We start from the raw sequence: 19,994 nt of genomic DNA, 5'->3' as shown, positions 1-19,994 counted from the left end.
TCAAAGACAGCAGGGAGAAAAGGTTTCACAGTCCCCCAGGGAAGATACTGACTTTATGCTGCTCAGGGAACCAAGGCCTGCCCTAACAAGGCAGCCAGAAATTCTCCTAGTGGAAATGGAATAAATCCAATGCAGTCATCTATATGCTGCACACTTTCCTCACCCAGGCGTGTAGGAGTTGTGTCTGGGCAGACTGGGTACAGTTTCATTCTGTTCCAGAATTAGGAGAGCAGATGGGTGACTTAGAGTCATATTTCCCTCCCATCTCTGATCCTGTACTGAGTCCAGATCAACATCTCTGTTTTCCATCTCATCACCCTCATTCCTTTCTTCTAGCCAGGCTAATTCTTTTCTCTTCTTCCCAGGCTCCTCAGGGAGATGCTGCCTTTATTTCAACAAAAGGGTGCTACCAAAAGTTTTCTCTAGGCATTGTGATAAAGGATGAGCATTGGTCCAAAGCTAGGAGGAGGTGTGGAGCATTTTTCTTCTTTTTTCCCCTCATATTCAAAGAGAATTAAAGTAGGCTTGTCTTAAAAGCAGAAATTGCTTGTTTGCAACCTATTTTAAGAGGTAGGGGAATGGCTTAGAGTAATCTTGTACCCCAGCGATGACAATACTATCTTGACTGTGAAGAGATATTCTGCCTTCATTGTGCTCACATTATTTTCTTTTTAAGAACCTGCTCTCAAAGGCATTGCTGCTGTTGCTTTTCCAAATTCCTTTGAAGTTTGGGTAGGTTTCTGACCCTAACTGCTTTGATTCCAGATTATTCTTATGGGTCACAAGGAACTCGAAAATGGTTCTGTGTTCAAGTGGCCTTTTTGTCTATTTCCACCTTTTAACAAAAATTTTCCAGCTTTTATCATGATGTTTTCTCCTGTTTATGCCGAAGTGTCATGGGGAGAGGTGGTATTGTTTTCACATAACCTAATAGCTTTTTATTTTGTAAAGTATATATGGAATATCTAATGGAAGAAATGCAAACAGGGAGTCTACCATTAATCTATGCTTTATCTGTGGAGACTGTTCTTTGTGTTCTTATTTAGTGCTTGTTTTTGTCTACATGTACGTGGGTCTTTTTTTTTTTTATTATTGTTTTTAGATGTAAATCACTCTTAATACGCAGTCTAATCTTCCATCAAATCTATCTAAAATCATGTGCATTACATGGCAACTCTTTGCCTGGAAGGGCTCTAGAAGTGAAATCTGTTTTAAGATCTAAGTTAAATTTTATATTAAAGCTATGACTAAACAATTTTGCAAGCAAACAAAATTTACAACCAAGCTCCCTGCAGGCACTCCAACATTCACTAACATCTTTTGCATGCAAGGTTATCTGTGTTGTCTAAAATGAACTATACATGTATAAATGCAACTGCAATGCGAGGACAATGGACTGCATGAGAATGTGTACTTTTACGATCAAAATTGACCTTTACAGCCTTAAACCAGGTCCTTAAAAGTAAGGTTAGGCGAGATTATGTTATCTGGGATATCAATGCTGTTGTTTTCCTCTGGATGCTAAGCATTATCTCTTACCCCTTAGATTTCATTCCTCATTCAACCTCACTATGTGATAGTTTATTGTTTCTGAGACCTGTTGTGTCTAACATACTTTGATGCATGATCACTACCCTGAACTTCCCTTTTAAGGAGACTCATGTCAAGGGTGTATCAAACATGCCTTGTTTCACAGGGGGATGCCAGTGCTGTATGAAGTGGAGCCAACAGAGTGTAGAAAGGGTCCCACTGACAGAAATCAGGGCTCATTCCCAGCCCCCAACCCTGCTTATTTAGTCTAGCAGAATATGAGAGCGTATGCACAGACAAACTGGCGTCCCATTACATTCCTCCAGGGTAAATAATTTATCAGGACTGATGCTGATTAAGTATAAATGCAGAGAGTGTCAGAAGTCCAGGTGACACAGTGGTGTGTGCTGCGTTTCGCCTCCAAGGGGTGCAGGTCACGTTTCACCCTTCACATCCTCTTTTGGGGAATGTTTGTGGTGCTTGCGTGCTTTTATTTGTTGTTGTTGTTTGGAAACTAAGCTCCTTCAGAAGAAAACAGTTTTTCCTCTCTCAAGCTACAGTATCATAGTACACATTTAGTCTTAGAGCATGTATTCATTAGGAGATAATTACATTTGGTTGGATCCTTAAACCACTGATTTTATTCAAGCCTCTCTATAAATCCTGCCTTTCAGTCAGCCCTTCTGAATACATTTTATTCCTGAATTTATGTGTCTGTTTTAAAAATGTTCCAGTTTATTTCTGGCTTAAGTCCACAGGCTTTAAGCAACTTGAGTCAGAGGTGAATTCTGCTCATTAGTTTGTAGTTAGCCACAGCGATGATAAGCCCTTGGGAAACAGCTGACCATAACCTGGCAGCAGACTCCAGTGCCCTGTTTTTTGAAAGTATTCATGTATGGGTTACTCTTCTTGACACCAGGAAGCCAAGCGACTTCAAAGCCCATGTGCTGAGGGGGGTGTTCATATGGGCTATAGGCTTTGGGCCTCAAGAGGGGCTGCCCAAATGGGAAGCTTGAAAGTCTGAAGGGCAAAATAATGTGAACTGGAGGAAGGTAAAAGGTTTTTTTTTTATTGTTGTTTCCAATGTGCCAGTGTCTAGGATGAGATGTTTCTGATTTCCCTGGGGCAGTGTCTGGACCTAATGACACTGCTGTGGGGCAAGGGACAGAGATATTTCTAGATTGTTCGGCCTAGCTGGGATAGGGATTTTGTTCTGGGCTTTCCTGTCCCCAGGAGAATACCTTGTCAAAGTAGCAGAATCAGACTGAATTTGAAAAGCTCTACATTGTAAAAATATTTAACTCCTCACTGGATGAGAAAGGAGAGGAAGGTTTGAAATTAGATGTGCAAGCAGCAGGTAACAAATACTTAAATGACGGATGAGAAAGGTTGGAGTGAGGTTCCTGAGCCAATCAATGTTTAATGACAGATAAAATGGGCAAGAATGAGCATTAGCACATTAGGTCTAATAACATGTATTTACAGACCTCACTTGGCTGCTCCAAACTTTGCAGTTTTTGGAAATGTGTCTCCCTCCTCCAAGGTGAGCAGTGAGACCATATACTACAAAGGCTATTCCTAAGAGAATATCATTTATCTTGTGTTTTGTGAGAAAATACTGGGCTAGTTTTGGTACCTGAGTCCAGGCTGGGAATTTACAGCTGTGAATCCCATGCACAGAGAAGCACTCTTTGTTGTTGTTGTTGAAGAATGAGGCATCTGTAAGTTGTGCTCATTTTCCTCTTGTCAGATGGCAATCCTCACTGGACCATATAGGTGCCATACAGGCCCTGAGGCAGCCCTGGAGACTCTAGTAGCTCTCAGGACATCCAAAAGCTAAATGTTGTAACACCTGATGTGGATGTAGCCAAAGTATTCAAGCCACTCTTCCAAATGGATAATTGCTGAAAAAAATCACTTGTCTCTTGCACTGTTGAAATGGGAAATGCCAACTGCTCTTTAAAATTCCAGGCCTAGAACACCACATATTGATGCAGAGCCTGCCAGAGCTCTGCTGATAACAGGTCTTTGTCCAATGTACAGATTAATGAGATCAGAAGTGTATCCTCTACAGAGAGGGCAAGAAAGTCACTAGACGAAACTGTAGGAATGTTTTCTTCCATGGAGGGTGTGAACTTCTGCAGGAATTTGAGCTACTGCTAGGTGTCCAGTGAGGTGGGAGGTTTGACTCCATGCAAGTCAGCAGGGACAGCTGCTGGAATGCGCAGCTGGGGACAAGGACAGTAAGTAGGCTAAAAGTTCCCAGAGCTCTAGTGACCAAGAAGCTTTAGCCTAGTGCTTCCAGACTCACTTCTGACACTCTTAATGATGGGGCCTGAGACACCCAAAAGTCATTCCTGCCCTGTCCAGGAAGGAAAATGCCTCTAATACATTGAGTATCCTTAGTTATACTAAGTATCCTGAGTATCCTGACTTCCAACAGAAGGATGAAGAGAAGGACATGGTGTTTTTAACAGGTGATACTTGTTAGAAAGTGTGCTAAAATATATGTAAATCTCAAAAGATCTGGCCATTTTAAAAAGCAAGCAAACTGGAGAAAACACATGAGATTTAGTATTAAATAACTGATAGGACCATCCAAGTGTTCTCCATCAGAATAAAGTTCATGAAAAATGACTACATGGGCTCTCAGCTATACATTGCATCCCTAGGTCAGGTACCAAAAACAGTTCAATGTTTTATTACAGAAGAGCAGAGGTACCCCTCCCTTAAACTCATAGTCCAGGGATGCTCATACAACATCTTGGAACTGAAGATTTCATGTTGTTTTCCTATATCCCCCATAAACATATTAGAGAGAAATTCAGTGGAGCATGCAGAAGTAAAAATTCCACACTTGTGGGAGAGAAGATGATCAGTTGTTTGCTGGCATGAAAGATTTAGAGTAAGGTAAAAAAAATGCTTTAAACAGAAAGTTAATCAATTGTTAGTGGGAAAAAAATCATGTTAGCTAATTTATATAAAACTGTAGTCAATATAGAAAATAAATAATTGAAAATTGCACTGGACTGATTGGATTGACTAACACTTTTAATCAGTGTATGTGCTGTTCCCTTTTTTGTTGTTGTTGTGTCAAACTGTTGACAGCTATGTTAGGTGAAGTATTCCAATACGTTGTATAGATGGGGAAGACATAAAAACTTCCCAAAGGATTATTGGGAAGAATTCTGTTAAATAAATGTAGACATTAGCTTAAAACCACACCAAAAAAAAAAAAAAAAAAAAAAAAAAAAAAGGATTTAATCTTCATTTTTCTCAAATATGATGCATATTTAAATCTAAAGGCCTAATCCTTCACTGTTCAGAAAAAATTACTCAAAAATTTGCATGTCTTTCGTGAGATTTAAAATTTTCAAAATTCTGAAAACACTCAATGAAAACATTTTTTTTACTAGTTTTGTTTTAAATCAACATTTTGATTCAAATATAATTTCATCTAGCTTTCTTTAAACATAAATGTCAAAGCAGTATTTATATAAACAACACCATTTTTGTTTGAAATTGCTGCAGTAAGTGTTATTTTCCATCTGAACATGAAAAGTGTAGGTACCATGTAAGCTGGTTTTTATTTATTTATTTATTTTCCCCCGGTGAAACTTAGAATGCTAAAAACTTTATCCAACCTCTGAATTACAAACTACTGGTTTTATATCAGTCCCCCATAGTCAGGTTTTCTTCCTTGATAGGATTTAATTAATCAACATCATTATTTAAGTTTATTGTGAAATGTCTGTTAAGTCTGGCAAGTGTTGTAGCTTAAGTGGAGGGTAATGCTATCTAAACTTCAGGATAGAGCATGACAAAAAATAACATCTCAATGAAGGAAAAAATAGACTCAGAACTTGGTTTGGAAATATTTCTTCATTTTTGTGTTTATATATAGAAGTTGTGTTCATCATAGACAACTTAGATGATGGGAGGAATACTGGCTTTGCTGTACATCTCTCCTTGACAAGGTAAATAAGAAAGTATTACTTGGAGCTAGTTGTGAAGAGAGTGCAAAGCCCTCTTGGAAGTGGTACAAGGAAGGTCTGCATGCTGCACAGGAGTCAGTCTTCTCTGGAAACCTTTTATTAGTATCAAGCAGTAAACTAACTAGTGTGTGTTCAACATCAGGAGATACAGTTTGAGTGTTCCTGCCACTACTCAGAGACTTGCCAGTAGGAGTAACAATTTTAAGTGGTAGACAACTGTGGAGCCATTCGGGCCTGATCCTTCAAGGTCTGCTGTTGAACACAGTGTGTTGTTCATCTCATCTGTTATGTGCAGTGTAAGTTAACCGGGGCTGATGCAGCCAGTTTACCTGATTTACCCTTTCTGTGAGTGGGAGAATAGTGATGAGAGCCTTGCTATCGAGACACAGTTTCCCATGCTACTGAGAATTTCGCTATAGCATGTTGCTAGTTAAAGCAGCCTCTGTCAGTGGTCACCCAAAGATAGTACATGCTGTTGGTGTCCTCAGAAGTCAGTTCAGGGGCCTACTCCTTGTGAAGGACTTGTGATGTAAAAGCAGAGCTGTGCTGAATTCAGTATTTGAGTGGATTTGGAATGTTTTGGGGGAAGAAAAAAAAAAAAAAGAGAGGGAGAGAGAGAGAGAGAGAACCATGACTCATTCCAAGACAGCCATATAATGCAGCAGTGCCAGAATCATAAACTGTTGTCCATGAATGTATCACCCATCTATTAGACACAGACTTCTACCAACAGCACTGCCAATAGGAGACAGATTTTTGCCAGTGATTTTTTAAGGTGGAATATGCTGGTATTTATCTCAAAACTAAAGCTTTTCACTGAAAAATAACTGGAGCATTGTTTCTTTTTCCTCTCTCCTCAGCAGCTGCAGAGATTCTGCTGTGGACCAGTAGCCTTCTTGAATATGCCTTGTGGACATTATGAGAAATGAAGGAAACAGAGGCAAGTGAGTTTCCAAAGTTTCCCAGAGGTCTGCACTGAAATGGGAGCACCAGAAAAGAGCATAAAAAAGAAAGCTATGCTTTAGAAAACTGTTCACCTTGACATCCCTCATAGAAGATGTTCTGATAAACCCAGAAAAAATATGTAGTTGCCCCCTCTACTGCCTGAAAAACAATAGATTCATAGAGCTGGATGTCTGGCTGAATCACCCTAGTTACAAGCATCAACCTGTGTTTTGCTAAGGTGGGAACAAAATACTAAGAGTTAAGCACCAAATGGGATGAATTGTTTTAAGCGGTATTGTATGTGGTCACACAAAAGAAGAAAAAAAACAACACCTCCTCTTGCAGCCTGTGGTAGTCTGAATGAGGCATGCTGGGGGATTAAGGAAGATGAAAATCTTTTTAGAGCAGCTGAAACTCAAACATTTTAATACATAGTCTCTCTTTTAGAAAATATGGTTGTGCTGAGAATAACAAGTGATAACTGTAGGAGGGACAAAAAAGCAAAGCTGAGAGCTGATGTAAGGATTCCCAGCTTCTTAACTTTATAGATGACATAATTGCTGTCACCACAATCCATCGATGCAAAGAGGCTGGAAGCAAGCTGGCAGGAATACAAATTTTTCAGTGACTTGACTGGTGGAGACATTTATTTAACTGTCCTTTTGAGCAATGTTAGGACTCATATAGGCTCCCCATAGAGCACATACTGTATATCCTCCCTATAAAATATGATGAAGCACAGATCTTTTTGAGCACATTAGCAACCAGATCCAAAACAAGAGAGCTATAATTTTACAGTTACTGTGCATGATCCATTCCCCCGCCCCTTTTTTGGCTGTTACTTTTTAAAGCATGAAATATATCCTGTACTCTAACCCTTCCTGAAAAGAATATATTATGAGTGCTTCTGTGTAATGGATGGAACTTTCTAAAGATTTCTGTTACGTTTCTCATCTTTCCAGTCTTTTTCAAATAGTTTTGAGAGCGAGACAAATCAAAATCTTTTGAACTGGGACATGGAAAAGGAGGAGCAAGAATTTAGTGCTCTATATAATATGATTTAAATGACTATTAGGACTTTCTGTGGTTTAAACAATGCTAACAGTATGCTGGCAACTTTGATTTTGATGCAAGGAAATAGAAGACTGTAAATGCCTTAATTGCCAAAACAACTTTTTTTTTTTCACTGCTGCTGACTGTGATTCAGCACCACCTAAGAGAAGTAGAATGGAAGTCAGGATTCCTAATGTCTCCTCAAGCGCATAATGAGGGGAAACATTGAATGAAATGTGGTGCCATCATCTTGTTATATCACCTCTGGCATTGCTTAGAGAATTTGCATGCTCTAGCAGAATGAACAGGGGAAACATTCTTTATTAAATCTGTGGAACTGGTAGGGCACCAAAACAGGCTTTTTTGTGTGTCTTTTTGCATATTTATCCAAGCAAAAAAATAGATAAATTTGAAACAGTAAAGCAAGAAAAAGATCAAAGGAATACAAAAGTTTCCTGTCTGTTGTACTACATAGCAGTGCTTATGCTCATCGAAAGTGGGAAGAACTACTTTGTGGTGGAATCTCCAGAGGCTGCCAGTTCCATTTTTACTTCTAACAGTTTTCCAGAGGTCAGTCATAAGTAAATCAGCATTTATTTATTTATTTATTTTACTAAGCAGGTATTAACAGAGCTTTGTCCCAGAGGCTTGCTGCCTTAGGACCTGTCTCCTTTGGCTGAGGTTGCAGTTCCATTTTCTTGGCAGCAGCTAGGAAGACTGTTAAGCTTGTAGAGCATAGGGAACCTACTGTCTTATCCCAAAGCAAGTTGCAGAGATGGCATGGCAAATTTATAACTTCTCATGTCTCTTGTATACACCTCCTGTTGAATAGACCTGACATTGATGCATCTGGGAAAGGAGTCTGATGGGAGAGCACATAGAAAATACTCAGTATTTGATGTTTGAAATGACAGGTGGCCATCTGACTGAAGCCCCTCCTTGTCACAGGCCATGGAGACAATGTCTCACGCACTTCAGTAGTTGAAATTTCAAAAGCAAGCCATGTGGTTCTAGTCAGGAGATATTTTGATCCGTTGAGTGAATTACAAAGAACAATCCAGTAGGAATTGGCCTGAAATTCACTCATCTATCATTCAATATGTAACATGTTTTTTGCATTATGATTCATGCTGTCATTGCAATTGCTCTAACTATCAACTGATAGCTGACAATGGGAGCCAACCTAAATCTCAGGATAAACAGGGCTACCTTCATTAATTTCGGAGGAGTTGCGCCTGCTATTCTCCATCAGTTAATTTAATTAGCTTCCTGAAATGCCACACAGTTTTTTGTTGCATTTTTGAGAGAAGACAGGGATTTTAAAGGATGTGTGAGTCTTTCCTCTGGCTATGTAGCATAAACTAATGAGTACTGTGCTACAGGGGAAAAAATATGCTCCCAGAGTGAAATCCCAGTCAGGGCTAGGAGCTCCGCTTCAGTGAGGGAAGTTTCACTTTCAAAACCAGCAACCAAAATATGAACAAACTTCAAAGTTGACAATAAGGATAATCAGTTACACATAAAAGATACTGACTCTTTTCATCTCTGTAGAACAACCTGAGATAATTACTTTAACAAAATAGGTGAAATGACATTTCTCAAAGGTCTGCTCTTTGAACATCATCGCTATACATTAGTGTTTACTGTGTTTTCGTACTGTGCTTTTTTTTTTTTTTTTGCACACAAAACCCCTGTTGCCTGTGGGAAACATTTTTGAGAGCCCAAAGAACATAGGATCAGGTAGAAGTAAGGTGTGGACATACCAGCTGTGTTTTCTGAACATGATATATCATTCTCATGTTAGTTTCTCATTTTTCTGGCTCAGAGAGTATGCGTTAAGAGAAAGCAGCGTAGCTGCTATATGTTGCTGGGAAACAGCCCAGATGTGTGTTGAGGACAGGCAGTTTGAAGCACTCTGCTATTTGTTTTCTGAGCATGTGTGTATCATGGAACTGCACATACATAATTCAAATGCAAGTGGAAGCCAGCTTCCTGAGCATCCTTGTTGAATTGTAGGGTCTGTTTAACTCTGTAGAAGCTCACAGTGGCAAAGGGCAAAGGTAGTTAGAAATGCCCTTGTCTTTTCTGCAGGTCACATTTGTTTAAATTCCAGTTCCTAATCTGTCATAGGGTTCTCAGAGCAGTATCTTTTAAAACTTTCCAGTAATATTAATAGGTGATGAGGCTAACCTGTGTCAGTTTTGCATGGCAAAGGATTTCCTTAGTTGAACTTTTAAATATGTACACCACCATTTTCTATCACTTATCACTACAGCATATTTCTTGTATAAGAATGATGTCTCTTCATTCCTCCCACAGCTACCTTTCATTCTTTGCCAATCTACATAATGAATTTTGGAGGATGAATGAAGAAGCTCTGTCTGGGTTCTTAATGAAAGCTCCCTTTTTATCTTATCTTCTACCCTCAAAGTAACATTCTGATAAGTTTGTTTGTTAGAGAGAGTAAGCGTTTGCTTCAGCTCTGGTTTAATTATGATACAGAACTGTAAAAGAAAAAAAAAAAAAGTCATGGAAAATGATGTTTGGTCAGTGCCACAGCTGGAAAAATATTCCTGCATTTCTACAATTACTCACTTAAACCTTGCAATTGACTTCATTCTTTGAGATTGCTTTGTACATAAAATATAGGAAAATAGTTTAGTGGCAGAATATTTGCAAAAAGAGCAAAGTCTGGACTTGAAATTATTCAGCTCAGTTCAGGTTTTAACTATCTAATCTTATTGGAGTTTTCTGCTTATTTTTTTGCTTGCCTGTTTGTAGTGCAGGACATAAGAAATTCAACCACAAATGTGTACTCTCTTGTGCTTGTTACCCTATGTGTGTAAGAAAATGATGGTCCCTTCCTCTACAAGTTTACGCTTAAGCCTACACTGCGTCTGGACATCTCTGAGTATGTGTTTTTTCACCAGAAGTCCTATTGAAATGAAAAGACTTTGGACATTTGTCCAGGATGTCTGAATATCCCAGAGGCAGTGGGTCTGATCAGTCTATGGGGCATGTGGAAAACACATTCAGGCACAGACTGCTGGTCTGTATTTATTCAGTAAACTGGGCTCAAATCACTGATGCAGAACATCACTGGTAGGTCCAGCATTTAGGAGGTGCTGTGAATGCACCACTAAGTGTAAAAATAAACTTCCCAACCTAGGGGACTGAAGGCTTGGGGCTACAATCTGAGACATCACAGCAAAAGCAGAAGCACAGAGAGTGACTTGCAACAAGTGATTCAGGAAGAATCTACATCCAGACAAACAGTGAAATTTATTCATGAGCAGAAAGACAACATAGAGCTTTGAGACTTACTTGAACCCTATTCAGAGGATTGAAGTGATGCATATGCCTTATGCTGGTCCTCCACAGAGGAATGAAATGAATCCACTGTGAATAGTTTTGAATAGTGAATGAATATTTAAACCACATGGAGACAACTGATGAATAGAAAAAGAGGATAAATTATCAAATTAATTAATATTAGTAGTGAGTGCTTACAAATATTGTTCATCAAGGACTAGATCTTTTATTGCTCTGACTGGGTGGGCCTTTGCTGGTTTGAATTATCTTTGCAAGAAAACAATCATCAAAGAAGGCAAAACATATTTTAAGAAGCCCTTTTAATACAGCACAACTCAGAATAAAATATCGCTATTGTTTAATACAGCTATCATAGGCACAATTCTGAATATATAAAAGTTAGCCTCTTGGCTTGAAAACAGGGCAGTATCCTATTCCAGTATATTTATTTATTATGAGGATTTTCAGTCAAATATAACGTATTTGTTCATAACAACCTGGAACATAGCTGCCACATAAAAGTGGAAGATGGAGCAGCAAGCCAAACATTAATGCTTGAAGTTTTGTGAAGTTTGTGAAGAAATACTGAATCACTTATTTCTTTGAATCAGTATTATAAGATATACGATAAACTCTCAAATGTAAAACAAACAGAAAACCATTTAAAAGTTCTATACTGTAGTCCAGAAGATTTGGGTGTTGCCCTAACTACTCTTTCTGAATACTGTAAAACCCCCTCGATTTGAATCACTTTCAGCTCCTTTAATACATATTACATTCACTTTTAATTCTGAGGTTTTGTGTAAGGCTCAAAGTCAACAAAGATATTTTAGGGGTATTTTGAGTAATTTTAAATAATTTTAACATTTGTTGATGAAAAACTTCATGCTTGTATGTCATGAACAAAACATATATCATTTATTAATCATAACCAGAAACTTCTGCAGTGTAATATTTGCCCATTCATTCTAATCATTTCAATTTCAATAACTATTTTACTTCATTAATAAGGCTTTTTTTTCTTGCAATTTGTAAATTCTTGCATTTTAAGGAAGGGGGAAGCTTTGAAGATTTAAGCATCTTCAGATTATCAGGCCAATGTAGACCAATGGATAAAAAGGCAGCTTTCAATCTTTGGTTTTATGAACTGCACCCAACCAACCAATAAATAAATAAATAAATAAATAAATAGTTCCAGACTTCCAGATGAAACTATTATGTTTATTTGACTTTATTTCTCAGTAAATAACTTATTCAACTCTTGTTCTTGTATCCTCTCTAGATTTCCCAGCTTTAGTTTTGTGGTCTGTCTTCCTTAGCTAGCACCTTGTATAGTGTGATTTTATTTCTTCCCTCCATCTCCTCCCAGAAACAATGGTAGTAGTGGCCATTAGCCAGTGAGCTTTGAAAATCATAGTAACATTTAGGCTGGAAAAGACATCTAAGATAATCAAGTCCAACTGTTTGATATCTCTCTTAACTCTCCACTGTCAGAATAGTGGTCCTGCCCTGTATATACCTTAAAGTAGTCATATTAGTATTTAGTATAAATTTAAAAATGTAGATTATGGTTCCACCTATGCCAACTGGCTAAAAAGAGATCTTGCTCCTGCCTCTCAATAGACAGTCAGATTATTTTTCCAAACTTACTTTCCTTTCAGCTAGATTGTGGGTTTTAATTACAAGCCTTTGGTTTCAATGTACTACAGTGTCATTGTGCTAACTATTGGCGCCATTGGCACCTAGAATTTCTCTGTAATAGCATTGCAGTTCATGCAAAATAAATCTTCTCAGTTAGGGAAGAGACTCTGACCTGTGAACTAGGAAAAAGTCCACGTGCTGTGATCTAGAGGGTAGAGATTGCAAATACAGTAAATAAATGGTTCAGAGATAAGAAATGTGCTCCGAAGCAATTTTAGCTGCTCCAATAGTCCAGAAGATGAAGCAGAGCTGAAGAAGGTGGAAATGTTCACAAAAATTAACCTGAGAGGAAAAGTTGTTGAACTTTCTCAGGGACAGAGGCATGGGAGCTAGCAGGGAATTTACAGCTAGCTTGTGAATCCGAAAATCCCTCAGCAGGTAAGAGCAAAAGAGCCAGGACTGAGCATGAAGGTTGGAGCCCTCTCTCTGACTTCCCTGTCAATGGCCACCTCATTGCAGACACCTGCCTCCCTGCCTGTAGCTTGTGCATTGCATTCTCCCCATGGGGACAGATGATATCCTCCCTTCTCTTCACAGGGCCCTTTTATCTCATCTGCTCATTTTATTCTTTTTCCTCTTAGTTACTAACTTGCTTCTTTGCATTATTTTTTTTTTAAACTGTGCCACATCACATTGTATTTAACTTCTGCATGCCTTAAGTCACATGCTTATTTGGCTCTTTTTCCTTTATTGGAAAAGCAACATTGCATATTAGGTTTCTGATAAGCTGATAGACATGTGCCCTGAGTCAGCCATGCTGTGATATTAATCAACCTGTGTTATGCAATGATTACATCTATCAGCACAGCACAAGTCACTCTTCCGCAAATAGCGCAGACTTTCACCTGGTTGATACCTTATAGCTTTTTCACCTTTTGTTTTCTTCTTTGGGTTTTTGGTTGATTTTCATTTTGACATTCTGTTGTGAATGTCAAAATCAAATTTACCTTTTAATTTTCTTCTTTATTATATTATTTCTTGGGAAAACAAACAAACAAAAAATACAAGCTTGTACAGATGAACTTCCAAATGTCCATGATGCAACAGATAAAACTTTCTCAAATGGTTATAGAAGTTTTCTTTTCTTGTAAATTGCATCATGACTGCTTTGAAACCCAGTGCAAATAATTAAAAAGTGGCAGAACATTTGTTGCAAGACCATCTTTAACATATTAAAATCACTCCTGAAACAATACTGGCTATGGACAAAAGGTAGTGTTTCAAGAAGAAAATAAAGAGTTGGCCTACCACTCCCAACACATGCGTGCACAGGCTGCTGCAACATTTTTGTAGATTGTCCCATCTTGAAATCACCAGAATGCAAAATGCACGCTTGTTTTATTTTCCACATTTGAAGAAGCTAGATGATGTCAGAGACTGCCTTGTTAAAAATGACTTTCTGTAACATGAAGTTATTCAACAAATGGGTGAACATAGCTTTGGACATCACTAATTCATAAGCCAATTTACTGCTGGTGGATATGGGGAGACATGGTACCCTGACTATCTCTAGAATAGTGTAGAAATTGATGTATGAACATTGTGTGACAAGAAGAATTTTCTCCTGTGTGCATAGCAGACAATGTTCCTATGCAATGTCCTGCAATGCCTGGTCTAGGACTCCCATACATAGATTTATCACAAAAGTCAGTCACCAGATAGTGACATATAGAATCATTAAGGTTGGAAAAGACCTTCAAGATCATCTGGTCCAACCATCACCCTACTACAAATACCACCCAGTAAACTATGTCCCTAAGCACCACATCCAACCTTTCCTTGAAAGTGATGTTACCACCTCCCCGGGAAACCTGTTCCAATGCCTGACTACTCTTTCTGAGAAGAAATGTCTCCTAATTTCTGACCTGAACTCCCCCCTAGGGCAACTTGCAACCATTCCCTCTTGTTTTATCTCTAGTTACCTGTAAGAAGAGGCCAACCGTCATCTTCCCACACCTTCCTTTCAGGTAGTTGCCAGGAGCAATAATGAGCCTCCTCTTCTCCAGACTGAACAATCCCAACTCCTCATAGCACTTTTGTTCCAGGCCCTTCACCAGCTTCCTAGCCCTTCTCTGGATACACTGCAGGGCCTCCACACCCTTCTTGTACTGAGGGGTCCACAGCTGAACACAGTACTCAAGGTGCAGCCTCACCAGAGCAGAGTAGAGGGGAACAATCACCTCCCTGGCCCTGATGGCTACACTATTCCTGATACAAGCCAGGATGCCATTGGCCTTGTTCACCTGGGCAGACTGCCAGCTCATGTTCAGGAGAGCATCAACCAACATCCCCAGATCCTTTTCCTTTGCACAGCTTTCCAGCCACTCTGCCCCAAATGACCAATAAGGCACTAGAAGAAAAATAAATAAATCTTCCAGTGTAACAGCAAATCTATTCTTAACATTTTTAACTGGTGGTGTCTTCATGGCCTGATTTAAGTAATTCCTCATGAGGTTCTGACAGGGTGGAAAAAAATATTATAATTCTGGGATACTAACTGGTGCAAAATAATTTAATATTTAATTCCCAACAGTGGAAGTATAAAAGTCTGTAACTATAACGAGGTATAAGGCCTACAACCAGTGAAGTCCAATGTACTACAATCACAAAAGTCCTGTTACTCATATCTGAGCAATAATATACTTTATTAACAGCTCCCATATATTTTTGGACGTCTTACTGCTTTAAATATATGAATTATTTTTTACTCTTTTCTACATGCTTTTGTATATTTGGCTAGTATTGAAGGTAATGTGAGGTTTGGCTTTTTGTGTGTTTTACAGAAGAAAGACTACCTGTTTTCCCCATTCCGCCATCTAATGCTGTTGTCTGTTGTTATTTACTTATTTATTTTTTCCTCTGTGGAGATATGAGATCAAAGATATCCAATCCACATTAAGGAACTTAACTTTCTACTGGAAAAGGGAAGTCTGCCAATTAAGAAAATCCCTGAGTTGCATGTGGAGGAGGAAAACAATTTTGTCTTAATATTGCCTAGTTTTACATACCTTTGACACTCTGTGGGGCATTCCCTACCTTACATGAGAATCCCAAACACTACAGCAGCTCTTTGGAGAATTCTCTCCTTCACCTATCCTCCAACTGGGCCTTCATCTCTTTACTTGATGCTGTTTTGAAGGCATAAACAAGATCAGCCATTGTGTTCCTACCTTTGCCTTCAGGAATTGTGGAGGTACATGCAGGCCTGGATGGGGCAGCCTCTCTCCCTTTAGATGTAGACCTGGTGTGTTTCCAACCACATGTTGCGTTTCCAGAAGTATAATTTAAAGCTAATTCAGTTCCAGGTCTAGGCTGAAGTTTACGCTTATCTTTTTTTCTTAAACAATATGCAACACCTGTTTGCATCTGCAGATGTATGTAATTTTTTTTTTTTTTTTTTTTTTGAGGGGCGGGCAGGGGATGTTTTAAGTTGAGGGAGAGGGAGAGGCAAGGGAGGGAAAGGAAAATGATAATGATGCTGGAATTTAATTTTATTTTTTAAACAAGTCATCCCTTTCTCTCTCTCTCCTCCACCCACCCTCTGTCAATAGTTTTGGATCTATGTAAGTGTAGCAGACACGACTGATTTAGGCAGGAAAAAATGCATAATGCTTTCGCTATAATTTACATTAAAACAAAAATAATATGCCAAAAATAATAGTGTAATACCCAGGATGATTACCCTTTCAAAGGGATATACTTTTGTAGAAATTACTGCATGTGTAAAAACAAAAGGGATTTTTACAGAACAAACTGCCTGATAGTTTAGTATATTCTACACATAATGACTCCTCTGAAACCTTACAGAACACAGCACAGACCAAATTTTACTTCCGAATGTATGCAAGTGAATGTTACTGAGGTAGTTACGGAGAGTCCATCTCATATCATCTCAGAGTTAGAAGCTATGTTGGTGATTGTGACTGTAAATGCTCGTATATTACTGTGAACTCAAATTTAATTTGACATGCTAGTCATTGTAATCATACCCAACTGAAAACCAAGAAACTTACCTGTCAGGTACATAATGGAATATACTAGTTTCTATAATAGATTCCTGTAACTAACGTACTTTTTTATAAGCTGTTCGTGACTACTTTATCTTTGATATACTGCAATGGTAATTCCCCAGTTATGGGATAAACACAGATAGGATCTCGTAGTCATGAAATATGGCTCTCTGATAACCATTTGTGGGAAATGAATCACATTTGCAGACAGTACCATATTTCATTATCTTCTGTGTGTATTCAGTTGGTTAGAATCTAGATTGAAGCTATAAAATGGTAAAACACAACAACAAAACAAAAGAAAACAAGCAAGAAAAAAAATAAACAGCAGGAAAAACAAAACAAAACAAAACAAAACAAAACAAAAAACACTTAAATGCAGGAGAAATATCCACTTGTCAGACCATTACTGACATAACAGTACTTCACAAGTTCACAGGATGAGATAGCTTGCATATGTGGGATCTTGGCGAATTTAACTTGAATGGAGTTGAGATTACATGTATAATAGACAATTAAGGCCATAATTAGGTTGGACCAAGACAGACACCATAGCTTTTGCTGCCATACAGAAAAAGAGATTTCACAGAATCTCAGAATCACAGAATTTCTAGGTTGGAAGAGACCTCAAGATCATCGAGTCCAACCTCTGACCTAACACTAACAGTCCCCACTAAACCATATCCCTAAGCTCTATATCTAAATGTCTTTTAAAGACTTCCAGGGATGGTGACTCCACCACTTCCCTGGGCAGCCTGTTCCAATGCCTAACAACCCTTTTGGTAAAGAAGTTCTTCCTAACATCCAACCTAAAACTCCCCTGGTGCAACTTAAGCCCATTCCCCCTCGTCCTGTCACCAGGCAGGTGGGAGAACAGACCAACCCCCACCTCGCTACAGCCTCCTTTAAGGTACCTGTAGAGAGCAATAATGTCACCCCTGAGCCTCCTTTTCTCCAGGCTGAACAAGCCCAGCTCCCTCAGCTGCTCCTCGTAGGACTTGTTCTCCAGGCCCCTCACCAGCTTCACAGCCCTTCTCTGGACTCGCTCAAGCACCTCCATGTCCTTCTTGTAGCAAGGGGCCCAAAACTGAACACAGTACTCGAGGTGCGGCCTCACCAGAGACAAGTACGGGGGGACAATCACTTCCCTAGCCCTGCTGGTCACACTGTTTCTTATGCAAGCCAGGATGCTGTTGGCCTTCTTGGCCACCTGAGCACACTGCTGGCTCATATTCTGCCGACTATCCACCATCACTCCCAGGTCCTTCTCTGCCTGGCAGCTCTCCAACCACTCATCTCCCAGCCTGTAGCTCTGCTTGGGGCTATTGGGCCCCAGGTGCAGGACCCGGCACTTGGCCTTATTGAACTTCATACAGTTGACCTCAGTCCACCAGTGCAGCCTATCCAGATCCTCCTGCAGATCCTTCCTACCCTTGAGCAGATTGACACACGCACCTAGCTTGGTGTCATCTGCAAACTTACTGAGGGTGCACTCAATGCCCTCGTCCAGATCGTCGATGAAGATATTAAAGAACCAGCCCCAGCATCGAGCCCTGGGGAACGCCACTAGTAACCGGCCTCCAACTGGATTTGACTCCATTTACCACGACTCTTTGGGCCCGGCTATCCAGCCAGTTTCTAACCCAACGAAGCGTGCACCAGTCCAAGCCAAGAGCAGCCAGTTTCTTGAGGAGAATGCTGTGGGAAATGGTGTCAAAAGCCTTGCTGAAGTCAAGGTAGACCACATCTACAGCCTTTCCCTCATCCACCAAGCGCATCACTTTGTCATAGAAGGAGATCAGGTTTGTCAAGCAGGACCTGCCTTTCATAAACCCATGCTGACTGGGCCTGATCGCCTGCTTGCCCTGCAAGTGTCGCGTGATGACTCTCAAGATTATCTGCTCCATGAGCTTCCCTGGCACTGAGGTCAAACTGACAGGCCTGTAGTTCCCCGGGTCTGCCCTCTGGCCCTTCTTGTAGATGGGCATCACGTTTGCTAGCTGCCAGTCAACTGGGACCTCCCCTGATAGCCAGGACTGTTGATAAATGATGGTAAGTGGCTTGGCCAGTTCCTCCGCCAGTTCTCTCAGTATCTTCAGGTGGATCCCATCCGGCCCCATCGACTTGCGCATATCCAAGTGCCGTACCAGGTCACCAACCATTTCTTCATGGATAGTGAGGGCCACATTCTGCTCCCCATCCCCTTCCACCAGCTCAGGGTACTGGGTATCCAGAGAACAACCGGTATTGCTGCTAAAGACAGAGGCAAAGAAGGCATTAGGCACCTCTGCCTTATCCTCATCTTTTGTAACAAGGTTTCCCCCCGCATCCAGTAAAGGATGGAGATTCTCCTTAGTCCTCCGTTTTGCATTGATGTATTTGTAAAAAGATTTTTTGTTATATTTAATGACAGTAGCCAGATGAGCTTTGGCCTTCCTAATTTTGTCCCTGCACAGCCTCGTTACCTCCTTGTAGTGGTAGTTAGGTGTAGTGGAGACAGGAGAGTGGGATGGAAAAGCCTGGTGGAGGTGAGAATGTAGAAGGGTAACAAGCTGGAAAACTGTAAGAGCAGTCAACATGTACTTCCCTGAAGATACCTTTAGCCTAAAGGAATTTCATTTCGCTAGTAATGATGTCCAAGGATTGTTGTCATTGTGGGCAGTGTTGAATGTAATTCTGTGCTCCATAAATCAGATGTGGTTCCAGAATTTAGTGTAGATCTCTATCCAGGTTTTCCTAAGAAGAATCAGGGATTGTGTTTCAAACTACAGTATCTCAAAGCTCCATTTTTTATTTTATTTTTTTTATTCTTCCTCACCAGTGGAGAGTTTTGTCCTATTATCTCCCACGTGTGGTAGTATGCAAGAAAACTCAGTGCCAATTTTTTCAGTGTTATAATTTACATATTTACTTTTTATATTCTATATACATGATAGCTCTGGATACTTCTGATCAGGTATCCAGTCTTTTAGAAGTAGAAGTCTTTTAGATTTTGAGTACTACCATACTGTAGCTGTTTTAAGACTTCTCCTATTTCAGCCAATTGTACGTGGAAATTTGAAAACAAAGCATGTGAGAATATCAGTGTTATTTTAAATTAAATCAAAAACTTACTAGTTTTTAGTGTTTTGTAGGAATTAAGCTGTGAAGCATTTTTTTTCACTGGTAGAGTCAAAGTATGTAAGATTGTTTTTTTCAATACAGTAAATGCTTTGTTAAAACAGAAACGATGTATCTTCCTAATTATCATCAAATTTCCTCTGCCCTGCCTCTCTAATTTCTGTGCATAACAAATGAAGCATGCTTAGTAGGTTCTCAGCTGTGTATTTGTTGTTCTTATCTTCATTGACCTCACATCAGGAACAAAGTGAAAAATTGAATGTAACTTTTGGTGATAGCGATGTTAGTGGCAGGTCCCAGCTTTGGAAGACATTTTGTGGGCATTCTA

At 39.6% G+C, this 19,994-nt stretch overlaps 1 protein-coding gene across 2 annotated transcripts in view; it reads left to right on the top strand.

Annotated features, from left to right (window-relative positions):
• The window catches only part of LOC311431843 (uncharacterized protein), a 305,675-nt gene that overhangs the window by 173,569 nt on the left and 112,112 nt on the right, over nucleotides 1-19,994 (top strand). For both annotated transcript variants that reach the window (XM_084509774.1, XM_084509773.1), the window contains one exon: nucleotides 6,386-6,465. The gene's annotated coding sequence lies outside the window, so the exon portion shown is untranslated. The remainder of the gene's footprint in view (nucleotides 1-6,385; nucleotides 6,466-19,994) is intronic.

This window comes from Aythya ferina, assembly GCF_964211825.1.
Source record: "Aythya ferina genome assembly, chromosome: 2".
NCBI lineage: Eukaryota > Metazoa > Chordata > Aves > Anseriformes > Anatidae > Aythya > Aythya ferina.
This window is presented reverse-complemented; position numbering and strand designations above follow the sequence as displayed.